Raw genomic sequence first — 17,897 nt, 5'->3', positions numbered from 1 at the left:
GGCTTTAAAATAGTCAATGTTTCTGGATACGAATCACTTCATGCGATTATAACCAAAATAGCACTTATCATTCACAACTTAAAATCCATATTTATATGCTTTAGATTTGTCTAGATCAAAGTTATGTAGCAAAAATTTTACTAATGATCCTTATCTGAACCTTTGGGAACCCTCCTGCTCCTCTCTCCCACTCCTCTAATAGCCCTTACCCTTTCATTCGTTTCTCTCTGCCAGGAAGTTTCGTGGCTTGTATTTGTGACTGCAGTTGTATTAGCTAAGAACCAGGCCACTGAAAGATCTAACCATTTGGCCACAACTACTTAGAAGTTCTGGTCTAACCCAGAAAGGTACAGTTGACTGCATGCCCCCCGCCACCCCGCCAAAAAAAAATCTAAAAAAAAAAAAACTTCTGCTCCTAATAATTTATTTATTTACTTTCTTCACCAAACCACTCTATCTCCTTCATGGTACCATTTTCACAACATTCAAATATCCTTAAGGAAGAATATCCTATTTCTCAAGTGTTAGGTGCTAAAGCACTCATATCTATGATAAGATAGAATAATTACAGCCATCCTTCAATTTAAACTACATATGTCTGTATGTGTGCACGTATACATATAGATTTTCACAGAGTAAGAAATCCATAATAAAGCATTAATGTATCATATTAGTATAAAATTTAAACTTTCTTTAAATGAGGAAAAGTTACTACAAAATAACTCATTTTAATAAAAATTTAAAACAAATATATTGTCCTGTATTTAGCATTTACATCTGGATTGCTAGAAAGGTGGCTTGTTAAAAATCTTTATTCACAATTGTTTAAAGTAAAGCCTACCAAACAAAATAAATTATAACATAAAGAACTGATGTTCCAAAGCCCAGTCTCTTAATTGCTGATCAGAACTGAAAACAGATCTTTTTTCCCCACTAATTGAATGAGTCTTGTTAAATCTTTTGAAATGAACTTTAGAAAATGCAAGAATACAGCTTAGAACAGGTTCTTTAATTTGGGTCATTTTCTGTTACTTGCAGTAGTGACGGGTGCTTAGCAACGCTGTTCTGGTGGCCCTTTTAAGAAATGAATACCTGAAATACAGCATTTTAATCTATTTTATAGCATTAATTATCAGGATCACTGTATTTAGACAGTGCCTCCTTTGCCACTTGCCTACATTATGAAAGAAAGGAGTCCCGTGAAAAATTGAATGTATTATTCCGGATGACAGAAGATCCTGTGTACCCCTTTAACCAAGTAAAAATATGTAGGAACATAAAAACTAACAGTAAATAGAAGCCACAAAAAGCTTTAGTTTAAATGTTTAGACAAGGATATTACACTGGAAATCAGTGTTCAGACATCAGTAGAAGATTCCATGTGAAGTCACTTTTCTTTCTCTAAATCTTCGAGAAGAATTAAATTCTATTATGCCCCACACTAGGCCACTGCTATCTAAGAAACGTGACGCAACAGCCAAAATTTAGTATGATTTTATTTGGTAATTAAAAATCTGCTGAATACTTTAAATATTTATTTTTTATAAAAGAGGGCTTTTACATAATAACAAGAATATCATTTGAATTATGGCCAAGTTATTCACTTCATATTTATTATAATGTGCTGCAATGATAAACTACTAAGAAGGCAAGAAAACAAGGTAAAATGCAGGGCTACCAAGCAATTTCTAAGAAATCAAACTGCCATGTCATACTCTGGAAATACGTCCATTCACATCTTATTAATGATCAATACAACAGGTTAAGAAACTAGTCATTAAAAACATTTGGAATGCGCCTTTCTATCTTTTCCTGATGTCAACTGTCATTGTTAAAAGTACAACTCTTTTAACTTTTTCCTCATAATTAAACAACTCATTTTAGGTATCATGTCCTGAAAAAGGAAGGTAACGCTCTTATACAGCACTATTCTTCTCTATCTTCACAGCTAATAAGAGATCAAGTGACTCCCTCTTTGTCTAGAATGTACCCTAATTTCAGTCTTTCACAGCCAATTTTTTAAAGCTTTTTAACACTTAGTCTCTGAAGATGAGAAAGGAAGCAGGTGAACCACCTGCAATCATATTTTTGTAAGTTTCAGTCTCTCAGTTAATGTATAATCACCACCTCTTTAAATTAAATATACTTTATAGCGGATCTCAAATTCATCATCACATTGTGTAAATCACAGTATAAAATGGGATAACACCAACATTTCTCAAGTTTTTTAACCTCTTATAGCAGATGGCCTCTGCCTGGAGTTTAGTGTTTTGAACGCTGCAGTTGCATTTAAATACCTGGGAGTCCGCTGGAAAAAAAAAAAAAAAAAAAAAAACAGAATGTGGGGCACAGACCAGTACATGCTGCACTAAAATATTCGGCTGAGAGGGAGGCTTAGTTAAGTTAGCTGATTTCTAAAATGCCTTCTCTGGGTATTTGCAATCCTTTCTTAAGGACTACTTTAACAATTAGCACACAGAGGTCTTTGGATGGCTCTCAAACATTTAAAACCAGAGAACAAAAGGTTTATTTTAAAAATGAAAACCTTGGCTTGTACAACTCCAGACGTGAATCTGCTTTCAATTACTGAAAGTATTTCCACTTTAGTGGAAGGGGATCAAATCTTCAACTACACCATCTTAAGGCACTGAATTTGATTATATTAGGCTTTCAGAAGACAGAATGACTTTGTGACACAGGCACATATAGCTGTATATATCATTTATAAGATATTCCAGAGAGATAGAGACGCCAGCACAGGAGAGGGAGGAAATGTGACTTTCTCATTCCCACATCTGCCACAGATCTTTGTTTTGTTTTATTGAAATACACGTATCAATGGCAAATGATTTTTACTTTAATAGATACAGCACAAGTTTTTCCAAACCATCTCCAACTATCTTTGCACAGGAGTAGCCTGAATCGAAGCACAACTGCAAAGTTGAAATTCTCTGAGAGACTGCTCTATTAAACCTGACAAAAATCACACTACGTATTTCGCAGGCAAAAGACTGCTCTTTAATGAGCAGGCTTATTTTGTACCTTTTCCCCCATTAAGCAATTAGTATGATGGATTTTAGTTAATGGAACCAAAGGGCTGATTAATTTAAGCTCAACGCCGATTTCTGCACATTTCAGGCACAAATTATCCAAAATCACTACTGCTAAGACTGGCTCCCAACGAATTCGCAAAAGTCACCGAATGCAAGCAAAAAGGCAGCTTTGCCTCACGGATTAGGACAGTACACTACTCATAAAAAAAAAAAAATCCATCTAATTAAAAATACCGGGAACAAAAGACTCCATTCTCCCCGCGGCTACCTGCACCACTCCGGGTGACGAAGAGTCATCGAGAAAGTTCAGCCTCCATCTCTTCGAAATCCTTAAATGTGGTCCCTCAGGGGTTAAAAAGCCACCTCATCTCAGATGCGAATGTTGCCTCCGCACCGATTCAAACCCGCGCCGAGCCTCCTCCCATTCCGACACCACAAGGGAGAAAAGCGGAGCCACCGGCCCCGGAGCGTAGCGGAGCGCAGCGCAGCGCAGCCGCCGCCACCACCGCCGCGGTCCCCGGAGCGAGCGAGCGACGCTGCCGCGCCGGGAGCCTCACCGGGAGCCGCGCTCCACCAGCCCGCCCCAGGCCGCCGCCGCCGCCGCCGCTCACCCACCTTGCCGCGGCGTGCCCTCGCTGTGGCCGTGAGGAACCGAGCCCGGCGCTGCCAAGTTGCCTGGGTCTGGAGCGTATCGTGTTACAGCGCCTGGCTCCGGGCTCCGGCTGCGCGCGGCGGCCAGACATGATAGGCTGAGGCTCCTCTGTTTACACCCGGCCGCCGAGGGGGCGGTGCGCCGCTTAACCCCTTCGCGCCTGGCCGCCACCGCCGCCGCCCGCCAGCCCCACGCCCAGCGCCCCGTCCCGGCCGCCGCCTCACCCCCTTGCCCCGCTCCACACATGCGGGCCGGGGCCTGTGAGCAGCCGTGCCCCCAGCGAAGACGGGGGAACTGCACTGAGAACCCGCTCCAGGCACGCTCCGAAGACCCCGCGGGGCGGCATCCTCCCCTCCACACACGCACGCTCGCGAGCCGCCCCGGGCAGCGGCCGTGTTCTCCGGCGGGGCTTCGCGGGCGGCTGTGGATCCCGCCACAGAGCTGTTCTCCGGAAGCGCTACTTTCCCGTGCTCACAAAAGCATCTCTCTCCCAACCCATGAATGGATCCAGACCCCTGCTCTGCCACCATTCATGCGTCCCGCATCCGAGGTGCCGCCTTCACCCACACGCCCCACGTCCCCGCGAAACTCGGCCCTCCAGCTCCCGGGACGCGCTGCCTGCAAGGCGGGCCCGGCGGTACCTCGGGGGCGGGAGGGGTCGGTCGCAGGGCCCCGAGCCTGGCGCCCGCGGGGCGTCCGCAGCGAGGGGGTGGGTGTCGCTCGTGAACGCGGCAGGGACCAGCTCAGCCCGCGCTCGCCCCTCGGCCTCGGCCGCCGCCTCTCCGCCACTTTCTCGGCCCCTGGGCGGACCGGCCCGTGGCGGGGGCTGCTCTGCGCCCTCGTCCCCGCAGCAGTCGCGGACCCCCATTAACGCTGACGAGTCAGTGTCGCGACCCGGGGAGAGAAGACGGTCCCAGGGGCTGAAGGCATGTGTGCAAGTGGCCCGAGCCACTCTCCATGATATGCCAGGGCTGCACAGCCCTGATCCGGAATAGCTAATGTGGTGTTCTAACTAGCTTTACTTTTAAATAAAACATACTTCAATATTGCATCACTTAAATTTTTATAAAAAATTGTCTTTTTTCCCCCCCAGATCCACTATTATTATTATTTTTGCCTTGCTTCCTGTCCAACGTCCTTCCTTCTATTTCTTTCTTCCAGAACATTCCATCCCCTCCAGCCTCTTCCTCCATTAAACTGAGAATTGAATGACTGAATGTTCGTGAATTTTTAGATTCACCGGTGCTTTCTTCCAATCCCTCCAAACCTCTCATTTTTATAAAGAAACAAGAAGGAAAACAAGAAGCACTTTACATCACAATACCAGTATCAATCAACATATCTTTATCAGCTCTCATTCCATATTTTAACTACCTTCTAAATACAGACCCAAACCAAAAAATTAATGCTTTAAGAAAGGAAGGATCAGTGTTCTCTTTTCATTTATCAGTAAGATTAGCAGACTGCAATTAGAATTTCTCTTTTCCCCCACCCTCTTTCCTCCAGTAAAGACAAAATGCTTTCCTCATTCCCGTGATTCAACAATAACAGTAATTTCTTTATCTTCTTGAACATATTACCTTTACCTTGACTTTTGTCGCTTTTTATACCCAATGCTACAAGAATATGAATACAGCTCTTCTACCTCTTTGTAGATACTTTTCTTTCTCATTTTCCATTACGTCTAAGACATCCATCCTCATACATGGAAATATCTAATGCCGCTCAGGGTTTAAGCAGTCTCTACACCTTAGTTTTTTTTTTTCTATCACTCACTCTGGGTCTTCTAAAATCGTGACTCACAAACACACTCTACTACAATGTCACAACCAGCCTGTCTATTCCTCCATTAATGATCAATATACTCACCCTTTAATTGGGACACTATGAACATATCATAGAAATTATTTAAACACAACGCAGTTATTTAAAATTTAGACATTCCTTTGACACTGTATAAATTTTGAAGTTATTTCAGGGTTTTGAAATTCTTTCTCTTTAGTAAAATTGGGTCAAAAAATAGAACAATAGGTATGTTGTCGGGCACTGCAAGACTTCTAAGCTCTTAAGCAAATATCTTCCTTAAGTCTTAATGTTTTGAAAAGGATCACTTCACAAATCAATGCAATGCATGTGTCTTCTGAGGGGGGTTGGGGGTAACCTGAAGTAATTGCAAATAAACACCATATAACTAGGGCAGAGAATGAAGATGATGTTGTTCAATTGGAATCTTTGAAGAATTAAATTGGCACAACATTACACGGTTAAAATTTGCCAAGAGGCCGGGCAGGGTGGCTCATGCCTCTAATCCCAGCATTTTGGGAGACCAAGGCGGGCGGACTGCTTGAGCCCAGGAGGTCAAGACCAACCTGAGCAATATTGGGAGACTCTGTCTTTAAAAAAAAAAAAAAAAGTGCTAGGACCTCGGGGCTTGTCTATGCTTCAAAAATGCACTCCTTGATTTCTGACAACCACAAGTTAGCAAATCTGGATTTGGACTAGAACGTTCTAATGTAGAAAGATAAGCACACTAATGGAAGAATGGAAGGTTTTAAGATCTTAAATCAACCATTGTTTGGGTCAAGATGAATCTCAAGAAGACTGATACTTTGGCACGCTCATTTCCCCAGATGAATGCTATGTAAATTGGTCACTGATAGCATTTATTAAAATTTCCATTTAAAATGCTAATTAGATATAAGTATCACATACAGGTTAGGCAAAATTTTATATTGGAGTGTACTGGAATATTCTATATGTATATCTAGTTCCACCTTTTCTGAATACAAAACTAATTATGTATTTCCAAATTAGACAAAGATGGGATCCCTTGAGAATAATCAAGGATTTACACTGAACGAAGCTGAGCAGGAGCAGTAGCAGCCCATGGGGCAAAGGCAGAGTAAGAGACATGGTTTTAAACAATTTTTGTTGTTGAAAAGTGAAGGATGGTTTCCACATATATCTTCCCAAGAAAAGACACACAGTTTTGTGGACACTCCCATGCATACATTAAATCACTGCCATCTTTTAAATACAGGAGTCCACCAAAGAGTTCCACAAAGACATGTAATAAGGCCCATGTTCAACTTCTGTTTTCTTCTACTATAATTTGCCATATCGATGATGTCAGAGATAATTAGCATTATGGATATTGCCTTCTATAATTTAAGCAATTCTTGTCTAAGATCTGCGGAATTCTCCACAGTTCCATGAGCAGACACTATCAAATATATTGAATTATGTGGCTATTTTATGTTGTGAATGAATAACCACATGGAATCATACTTGCAATATTAAATGAATTTTACTTAAAACTGAATTCAGTTCTTTAGGCATAAAAATCTAATGACTGAACACCACAAGGAAGATTTTTAAAAATGCATGAACCAAACCAAATCAAAGCAAATTGTATTAAAAAAAAAAAGGCCACAAATGAGCTGTTACTTCAAACTGGCACCAACTTAGCTTCATATTAAGAATGCTTCTGACCGCTCTCTGCTTAGGCCAAAAACCTTGAAGAAAAATCGAATTGTAACCAACATTGAGATTATTACCTTTCCCGCTAATTATTAAGCACCAAATCCATATTGTCAGAGGTGCTAATACAAAATCAAAATCAAACACTCATAGCTATACTAAATAGATGATTATGATTAAAGCTAACACTAAGCACTTGATTTTATGACTGGCATTTGATACATACCATTTTTATTTAATTTTCTAATCTCATATGAGAAGAGTAATATCATCCCATTTTACAGATGAGGAACTGGAGCTTAGAGAAGTTAATCATATGCCCACACAGTTACAGAGTGCTTGGGCCTAAACACAGTTCCAGGTTTGATGGACTCAGGAGCCTGCCGCTTAACCATTTCTCTAATTATTTAGACAGTATTGACTCAATAGTTAAAGCTGGTTATTGGCCAGGCACGGCGGCTCACACCTGTAATCCCAGCAATTTGGGAGGCCGAGGTGAGTGGATCATCCGAGGTCAGGAGTTCCAGACCAGCCTGGCCAAGATAGTGAAACCCCGTCTCCGCTAAAAATACAAAAAATTGGGCCGGGCGCGGTGGCTCACGCTTGTAATCCCAGCACTTTGGGAGGCCGAGGCGGGCGGATCACGAGGTCAGGAGATCGAGACCACGGTGAAACCCCGTCTCTACTAAAAATACAAAAAATTAGCCGGGCGTGGTGGCGGGCGCCTGTAGTCCCAGCTACTCGGAGAGGCTGAGGCAGGAGAATGGCGTGAACCCGGGAGGCGGAGCTTGCAGTGAGCCGAGATTGCGCCACTGCACTCCAGCCTGGGTGACAGAGCAAGACTCCGTCTCAAAAAAAAAAAAAAAAAAAATACAAAAAATTAGCCGGGCGGGTTGGCACCCCCCTGTAATCCTAGCTACTCGAGAGGCTGGGGCAGGAGAATCACTTGAACATGGGAGGTGGAGGTTGCAGGTTGCAGTGAGCCCAGATTGCGCCATTGCATTCCAGCCTGGGCAGGAAGAGCGAAACTCCATTGCAAAAAAAAAAAAAAAAAAAAGCTGGTTATTAGGAGTGTAGTTCACCGTTTAAATAAAATTTATCAGGATAAGCCCCACCAAAGATTTGGAAACGTAATATTCCATTTAAAAATTGATAACTTGTGGATTTGAGAAGGAGCAGAATAAAGAAAGGGACAGTCTTTGATTTCTCCTGTGTTTTCAAATTACCTCAAGAGGTCAGGAAACAAATAAGCCAGTATTAGTATCCTCTGAGAGCTGGGATCTTATAGAGGAATAAAATGGCTAATAAACATTCCTAAACACCGGAATTAGGGATTGTCATAGGTCAATATATGTCTGTCCCTCTAGAATCTAGTTTGTTTAGATGGACTCTTAAAAATTATACCTTTATTTGTAAATATATATATATTCAAAAGCATATCAAATAAACTGTTACCAAAATTATAGCACACTGAGATCAGTTGGTAATAATAATGGTACATTTAGATCCTGTGAATAAAATCGTAGATTTTATCTTACGTTTTGCCAACTGTTATTTTGTCAGTAGCACATAACTTTCTAACAGCTATGTGGACTCTGACATAAAACTATATTTAAAATCATAGGTCTTTTCTCCAGTAAAGTTCGATTATCATTTACATTGGAACAGAAATAAAGGTTTGAAAACAAAGTCTTGTAATAAAGGCCAATTCATAATTTTTCACAGATGTCTACAGTAAATCTAAAAGGCTAGTATGATAGCTAGGTGATTCTTTCTTTGATTTATCCTATGGAAAAATCCACCCACAATAGACATATTTATTTCACAATAATAAATGACCCACATCTGAAATCATTTCTAAAGGTAAGTTCTCTTTACTTTTTTTTTTTTTTTTTTTTTTTTGAGACGGAGTCTCGCTCTGTCGCCCAGGCTGGAGTGCAGTGGCGCAATCTCGGCTCACTGCAAGCTCCGCCTCCCGGGTTCACGCCATTCTCCTGCCTCAGCCTCTCCGAGTAGCTGGGACTACAGGCGCCCGCCACCACGCCCGGCTAATTTTTTGTGTGTTTTTAGTAGAGACGGGGTTTCACCGTGGTCTCGATCTCCTGACCTCGTGATCCGCCCGCCTCGGCCTCCCAAAGTGCTGGGATTACAAGCGTGAGCCACCGCGCCCGGCCTACTTTTAAAGGTGTTAAATTATTTCATCCCCCAAAAACCAAATGCTTTGTGGAATCTGATACATGATGAAGACTTAGGGCTCTTTCTTTAGATATCCAATCATGTCCACTGCGTGCCAAAAGCACTGGTCCTTAATTTTGTCCTAATTCAGATGACCCTGGGCAGGAGCCTACTGGGTCCTCTACAGCCTGGGCAGGCAGGGAGGAGGAGGAAGCAGGATCTGGGTGTTGTGTGATGAGGTCTGGACTCTGAGCAAGCAGAAATTGATCAGCTAAAATGTAGAAGTACTGAGCATATACTTCCTCTATCCGCAATGATGCATAAATATATGTGCATACTCATAAATCATGTTCACAAAATCAGAAAATCCAGAAAAACACATTCTATATGACTATATCATGAAAACACCTGAAATAATTGATTGTCTAGATTTATTTGTCGATAAAGATATGTTAAATAAACTATTTGCAAAAATAATACATATGGATTCTTTTGAAATGGTTGATATTATAAATTGTAAAGGATTAATATAAAAGTTTGTGTGATTTCTATGTTCTGTCCACTGCATAAAGGATTTGATCTATGTATGGCTATTGCCGCTATAGACAACTACCCATCTGACAACACCACTGCACTAGGGGGCAATCAAGCAATGCGCTTTATGCAAAAGGCTTAGTGAGCTTCAGCCCCGTCCTGGCAACTATCCAAGTAGGAGGGAAGGGGGTGAGGCAGGGACATCATTCCTACCTGGTGGTGAGACAGGAGAGGGGCAGGAGGGCAGAGCTTCAAGAGAAATCCAGATGGCCAGCAAACGTTAGCTGGGGCTGGCTATGGATGCCAGGAACCGAGTACTTAGCAAGAGCTGAGGGCCCAGCCCCAGTCAAGCCACCAGGTGTCCAACAATGTTAGAAGACAATCTATAGCACAGAGAAGTATCTGGAAGCCTAGTTTTATCAGTAACCTCCATGACTAGGGAAGGACAGGAGTGGCCAAAGCAGAGGGAGTGCTGCTTATCCCTGGCACATTGGATTCGGGGGCTGCAGACAGAGGAATTCCTAGGCCCACCCAGGGATGGCAGTATGTGTCTATGCTTGGCAACTTATTGGGGTTCACCTGACTTTTAGGCTTTGATAATAGGCATACATTTTGGGGACTATTTTGAAGGTATTCTTTGGCAGTCCAAGATAAAGAAATGGAAGTGTGATAAATAAAGATGATTGAATTGTTTTCAATTATGGAGCAAATTCTTCAATCTAGACCATTTGTTTCCAGCCTTCATTCCATCCAGCCATCATTCCATTCACCCATTCCCAAAACACTTGTGTTGGTTCTCAGGCCAGACACAGTGGTTCATGCCTGTAATCTAACACTTTGGAAGGCTGAGATGATGGATCATTTGAGCCCAGGAGTTCAAGACCAGCCTGGGCAACATGGCGAAACTACATCTCTACAGAAAAGAACCCATATATATATATATATATACACACACACACACACACACACACACAGACACACACATATATATACACACACATATGTATACACACACACACACACACACACAAATTAGTCGAGTGTGCTGGCATATGCCTGTAGTCCCAGTTAGTCTGGAGGCTGAGGCAGGAGGATCACTTGAGCCTCAGAGGCGGAGGTTGCAGTGAACCATGATCGTGCCACTGCACTCCAGCCTGGGTGACAGAGCAAGACTCTGTCTCTAAAAAAACAAGCAAACAAACAAACAAAAAGACCAAGCATTTTTGGTTGAATGTCAAAAATCTTTGAAATTAACTGTATTACTATAAGTACTTTGTTTTGATTGTTTAGAAACGAAGAATTATTCATTGGTGACTAGTGCAGTGGTGTTGTCAGATGGGTAGTTGTCTATAGCGGCAATAGCCATGCATAGGTCAAATCCTTTATGCAGTGGACAGAACATAGAAATCACACAAACTTTTATATTAACCCTTTACAATTTATAATATCAACCATTTCAAAAGAATCCGTATGTATTAAGATATTTTTGCAGTTTATTTAACATATCTTTATTGACAAATAAATCTAGATAATCAAAAATTATCTCAGGTGTTTTCATGATATAGTCATATAGAATGTGTTTTTCAGGATTTTCTGATTTTGTGAACATGATTTATGAGTATGCACATATATTTATGCATCATTGCGGATAGAGGAAGTATATGCTCAGTACTTCTACATTTTAGCTGATCAATTTCTGCTTGCTCATAACTTGGCTTAGAAGTCAGTTCTTCCATTTAGCCTTGCCTGATTCACCAAGAATAGTTTATGGGCCCCCCTTCTGCATTCCCATTCAACTCTGTAAATATCCTTTTCCTACGTTCATTGTACTATATTCTGCTCCCTGACTACTTTGTCTGTAGCTCCTTCCAGACCACGAACATATGAGCATAGGGACGATTTCTTTGCTGATTTCTTAACATTTGGCATAGTGTCTTGCACAAAAGAGACACTAAATAAATGCTGGTTTGGGCCAGGTGCAGTGGCTCATGCCTATAATCCCAGCACTTTGGGAGGCCGAGGTGGGCAGATCACAAGGTCAGGAGTTCAAGACCAGCCTGGCCAACATAGTGAAACCCCGTCTCTACTAAAAATACAAAAATTAGCTGGGCGTGGTGGCACGTGCCTATAGTCCCAGCTACTAGGGAGGCTGAGGCAGAAGAATCACTTGAACCCGGGAGGCAGAGGTTGTGGTGAGCGGAGATCGCACCACTGCACTCCAGCCTGGGCAACAGAGCGAGACTCCGTCTCAATAAATAAATAAATAAATAAAATAAAATAAATGCTGGTTTGGGGATGAGTGGATGGATGGATGAATGGATGGGTCAATGGAAATGAAGAATCCAGATTTTAAAAATTGCTTGCTGATTAAAATGATTCTTTCCTATGTATGCATCACACTATTCCATAATTATTGTTTTCTTTTTCTCTTTCTGTCTGTCTGTCTGTGACTCTCTCACATACTCCTAACCTAACATAAACCTCACGAGGGCAGAGGCTGTGACCTAATGGCACCTAGCACCATTGATAGTTCAAGGTCATTATTTTAGAAAAATCTATAAATACATTTTTTCTTTATAAAAATTACAGGATTATAAAACCGAACATAAACTTAACACATGATCTAATTTTGTGATACCCTCCCAGATCTCTCTCAGATATAATCCAGTCTAAATTACACCACACACAGATGAATTTATTTGGTTAAAAAAAAGCCCTTCCGTGCCATACCCATTCCAAGTAATACATTACAGTGTTTTACATTGTTTGCTGAGGGCAATGTAAAGGCAACTCTTATTTTAAGAGTCTCTAACTTAAGCAGAAAAGGTAACTATCTGGAACTGGGCTTAATACCTGGACGATGGAATAATATGTACAACATACCCCGTGACACGTGTTTACTGATGTAACAAACCTTCACATGTATCCCCAAACCTGAAATAAAAGTTAAAAAAAAATCTCTAGAGCTACAATTTATGCTCAATGCCTTCCGCACGGTCTTCCGCAGAAGTGAGGAGCAGCTGGTGACCATTTTCTCAATAAGGACCTTTCATATACTTAATGATAATTATTCTCAAATCTTCCCTTAAAATCCACATTGTTATGCTAAACTCATTATTACTACCATTTCCTCCTGGGTCTATTTTTCATCTCTTTCATCCTCTTAAAGGCTCTTCTCTGAACTTCCTCTGTGGGACTGGGGGTGGAGGTAGCTGAGAACCATCACCTCTGAGTCATCAGGCTGTAGATCTAGACATGTAGGCCCGGGAAGAGAAGAAAGCTCTATGATAAGACAAATGGTGTAGAGAAAGGAAATGGAGTGAAGTGAGCATTGCTTTGGCTATCTGTATTTAAAGGTGCCCACCAGAACCGGGCGCGGTGGCTCACGCCTGTAATCCCAGCACTTTGGGAGGCAGAGGTGGGTGGATCACAAGGTCAGGAGTTCAAGACCAGCCTGGCCAAGATAGTGACATCCCGTCTCTACTAAAAATACAAAAAAATTAGCTGGGCGTGGTGGCGCACGCCTGTAGTCCCAGTTACTTGGGAGGCTGAGGCAGAGAATCGCTTGAACCCGGGAGGCGGAGGTTGCAGTGAGCCAAGATCACACGGCTGCACTCCAGCCTGGGCAACAGAGTGAGACTCCGTCAAAAAAAAAAAAAAAAAAAAAAAAAAAGGTACCCACCAGGAGTTTGGAGCTGGAAGGAGGGGGTTTCGTTCTGTAACGCAGATTTACTAACCTGGTCCCTAATAGTGATACTTATGAGAGCAGACGAGATTTCAGAGACAATGAGTGAATGAAGACAGCAACCAGCCAAATCTTGGCGGATGCTTACATAGAGGGGCCAGAGAGAGGAAGTTCACCCACTGGGGAGACAGAAGGCACCGTCTGGGAAGTTGGAGAGAATCTGCAGTGTAAAACGATGAAGAAGCCCCGAGTAGAGATTTCAAGAATTGGGACAGGGAATGGGGTGGGTGTTGGTTAACAAAGATACATGTTACAGATTAATACTTCTAATGATTGAAGAAAAGGTCCTGAAATTGGCAGGAAGAAGTAATTTTCGATCTAAAGGAGAATAATTCTAGCAAAATAATGGGGTGAATGTCAGAGGTAATGGGTATTAAAAACCAAGTGGATGGTGGGGAAATCGAGACAGCTAGTTTACACACCAGTTTTTTTCTTCAAAGCTTCTAGATTTGAATTCCTCTCACATTTATTGAATGCCTATTATGTGCCTGAAACACCTTACGTTCTTTCACATGAAATGCCTTGTTTAATCGTCACAGGACATCCCTAGATTAAAACTAAAGTAGAAAACTGTATTTCCATTATTTAAAATACCCTGTAGGGAAAAACATACAAATTCTTTTAGGCAAATTTCTACCTAGGGTCTGTCTTGGTTTGTAAAAAGCCACTGTGCTTAGGGTCTTGCTAGGGGCAACTTCAGCAGCTTAAGGGAAATCATAGAAACATACACAGTAAGTAATATAGGAGAAGAAGAGAGTTCTCTAAAAAGAAGAGAGAAGGGAGGGTGAAAAACAGGTAGACTCAGAGGCTGTCAGGTAAGGAAAACTCAATTACTGTCTACTCCTGGGGACTTTCAGCTTCAGAGTGATAACAAACTTCACAGCTGTATCCGTACAGAGGGAATTGAGTCTTGCAAAAGATCTGAAGTCATTGAAAGGCAAAATAAGGGCATCTATTAATTGGTGCTGAGCAAGTTAAACGTAACTCCTGAGGCCATGGCAAACTAAAGATACTGACCACAAAGGCAAGTGTCCACGTGTAGATTTTGACACTGGACCATCCAGATGTTTCAGAGCCCATCATCTTGGTGGCCATTTGACTGAAATAGAAACCACTGTAAAAATATGTAGAACTATGTTATTTTTGGCCAAAGGCCTTTGCAAGATTTTCAACAAAAGCTTTGTACAATGTGATCATTCAAATGAATTTTAAAAATTAAGGCAGAAGAAGTTAGAGTATTTTAGAATTAATTTCATAATATTACTCATTAGATCAATATATCACTGTGTCACCTTAACTACAGAGTCTAACATAGCCTCAGTTCAGATGATACAGGCAGCCAGCATAAGTAAAAATGTTCTCAAAGTTAGGTACAAGTGTATGTTGAATAACTGCGTCTTTTTTGGTTGCATTCTACAGTGGTTGTTAGGTAAATTTACCTTCAAGGAATTTCTGGCAGGGTTTCATAAGGATGGCTAGAATGAGGAATTTTCTAACTGGAAAAAAAAAAAAAAACAGGTCAGTTTCTGATTAACAGCAATTTATGATTAGTGAGAAAGGCCTTAAATTATTTCTAGGCATCTATGCCATAAAAAAGCTTACTCTATTGCTTGATGATGATTTCTACCAACTTTAATAAAAACATGTAGTTTCATGACCAGTGCCAGGAAAATGCATGGCTGAAACTCAGACAAGCAGATATCTTTATGCTTTAGATTACTTAAATAATGGTCACTGCAGTTGATGATAAAAATGAACTCTGCAAAATAAAATAATTTAAAAGAAACAAAATAGCTTAAATAGTTTGCACATTGAAGGAGCAAAGAAACATCACAGCTCACCCTTCAAGAATTTCTCCACTTCTCTATAAATTCTCTAGAAATCAGGAAACCTGGGTTCAGGATATTGTTCTGACCAGCTGTGTAACCTTGGTAACTCTTAAGTTATCTGGGTCTCATTTTTTTTCCCCTCTAAAAAGAAATCTCTCAGATCACTTGCAACCTTTAAATGGTCATCCAGGAGTTTCCTCCAGTTTCTTTAATGTCTTAGGATAATAGTTTTCCATCGCTTTATTTACTTATTTATTTATTTATTTATTTATTTATTTACTTATTTATTTATTTATTTGAGACAGGATCTCGCCCTGTTGCCCAGGCTGGAGTGCTGTGGCGCTATCTCGGCTCACTGCAAACACTGCTTCCTGGGCTCAAGTAATCCTCCCTACATCAGCCTCTGGTGTAGCTAGGACTACAGGCGCCCGCCCAGCTATTTTTTTTTTTTTTTAGACGGAGTCTCACTCTGTCATCCAGGCTGGAGTGCAGTGGTGCAATCTCTCCTCACTGCAACCTCTGCCTCCTGGGTTCAAGTGATTCTCTTGCCTCAAGTGATTCTCCTGCCTCAGCCTCCAGAGCAGTTGGGGTTACAGGTGCCCACCACCACGTCTGGCTAATTTTTTTGTGTTTTTAGTGGAGATGGAGTTTCACCATGTTGGCCAGGCTGGCCTCTAACTCTTGACCTCGAGTGATCTGCCCACTTGGCCTCCCAAAGTGTTGCGATTACAGACATGAACCACCGCGCCCAGCCAGCCACCCAGCTATTTTTTTTGTATTTTTTGTAGAGACAAGGTTTTGCCATGTTGCCCAAGCTGATCTCGAACTCCTAGGCTCAAGGGATTCTCCCGCCTCTGCCTCCCAAAGTGCTGGGATTACAGGAGTGAGCAACAATGGTTGGCCTCAGTTGCTGTATTTTAAAATTCATTCATTTTCCTAAGGTTTTTCCCTGTCCACCCTCTTGAGTTTGTTGCCTATCTATCCACTATAAAATTACAGATCAAGCTTTGGTTTGTTTATTTTGAAGAATGAATTAAAGAAGCTCACTCAGCTATTTCCAAATGTTAACTTCTTAATGCATATATGATTTAGAGAACAGCTATTTTTGTCTTTATTCTACTCCATATGTTAACATTCCGTGTGTTAAGATAGTAGGCACATTTGAATGTATTTAAGAGGTGAGAAGTTCTTTCCTTCATGAAAAAAGCACTGGTGCATTTTTTTTTTTTTTTTTTTTGGAGGCGGAGTTTCGTTCTTGTTGCCCAGGCTGGAGTGCAATGGCACGGTCTTGGCTCACTGTAACCTCCACCTCCTGGGTTCAAGCGATTCTCCTGCCTCAGCCTCCCTAGTACTCCCTAGTAGCTGGGATTACAGGTGCCCACCACCACGCCTGGCTAATTTTTGTATTTTTAGTAGAGATGGGGTTTCACCATGTTGGCCAGGCTGGTCTCGAACTCCTGACCTCAGATGATCTGCCCACCTTGGCCTCCCAAAGTGCTGGGATTATAGGTGTGAGCCACCATGCCTGGCCAAGAATAGCACTGGTGCATTTTTTGGAAGTCAAGAGAGGTAACAAGGTGTGTGTGAGCTATATTATCATATGTTTATTAAATTGGTGGTGGCAAGGATCTAACCACAGCCATATCATGTGCTTTTATTCTTCCTACCTAAGGTGTACATACTTCGCAAGATCTCTCTTTTCCAATGATTCTGTGTCTTATCAACAACTTGAAATAAGGCGTTCTACAAGTAGGAGGCCCTTTGTATGTGTCATACACGTTACAGCGCATCACCAGTTTCCTAACAGAAGAGATTATACAGCACCACCAAACGTTGCAACCTAAAAGGAACTTGAAGCTTACTGCTCAATCCCCTGCCTTCTCACAGGGCAGCTGGTGAGTAAGACCCTGAAGACAGACAAAGCTGCAGTCGTTGTGAATCCTGCCCCTTCCATGATGTTCTCCCAGGATATGCTATTCATAGGGTTACACACTTGGAACTTGGTCTGTTTGCATGAGGGAAACATCTCCCTTACTTATTAGTGATCCTAAATATTGTTAACATGACTCCCCATACTCCCTTAAGCAAAGAAGTCGAGAGAGACATTATGATGTGCCTAAAGGCATCTGTGAAAGCAAAGGAACTGCTGTCAATAGAAAATGAGAATCCCTACGACCTTCACAGTCAAACGGAATGCTGTCCAGCCCCCTCTGGTTAATGTGAAATTTAATTAATATCACTGTATCTAGTAAAAAAAAAAAAAGCACTATTTTTCCCGTGCCTAGAGTTAGAATATTTATAATATGCCATTTCTTTTTTTTCTAAAGGATCAACAAGACTTTCCAAAGAGTAAAATACAAATCTATACTCAATTTTCTTTCAATTATGGAGAAATAAACCAACTTCAGGTCTTTCTTATGTATGTACTA

General features: G+C 41.5%; 1 protein-coding gene across 6 annotated transcripts in view; it reads right to left on the bottom strand.

The window, feature by feature from the left end:
• TENM3 (teneurin transmembrane protein 3) overlaps nucleotides 1-17,897 on the bottom strand; it is a 1,044,221-nt gene that overhangs the window by 343,546 nt on the left and 682,778 nt on the right. For 5 of the 6 annotated variants that reach the window (XM_058436909.1, XM_058436910.1, XM_058436911.1 and 2 more), the window contains exon 1: nucleotides 3,669-3,736. The exons of the other annotated variant lie outside the window; for it this stretch is intronic. The gene's annotated coding sequence lies outside the window, so the exon portion shown is untranslated. Of the gene's footprint in view, nucleotides 1-3,668; nucleotides 3,737-17,897 lie in introns of those variants that run through there. 6 annotated transcript variants of the gene reach the window in all.

Source organism: Hylobates moloch, unplaced genomic scaffold, assembly GCF_009828535.3.
Source record: "Hylobates moloch isolate HMO894 unplaced genomic scaffold, HMol_V3 SCAFFOLD_3, whole genome shotgun sequence".
Taxonomy (NCBI): Eukaryota; Metazoa; Chordata; class Mammalia; order Primates; family Hylobatidae; genus Hylobates; species Hylobates moloch.
Note: the sequence above shows the minus strand (reverse complement) of the source record. Positions and strands in the feature narration are given on the sequence as shown.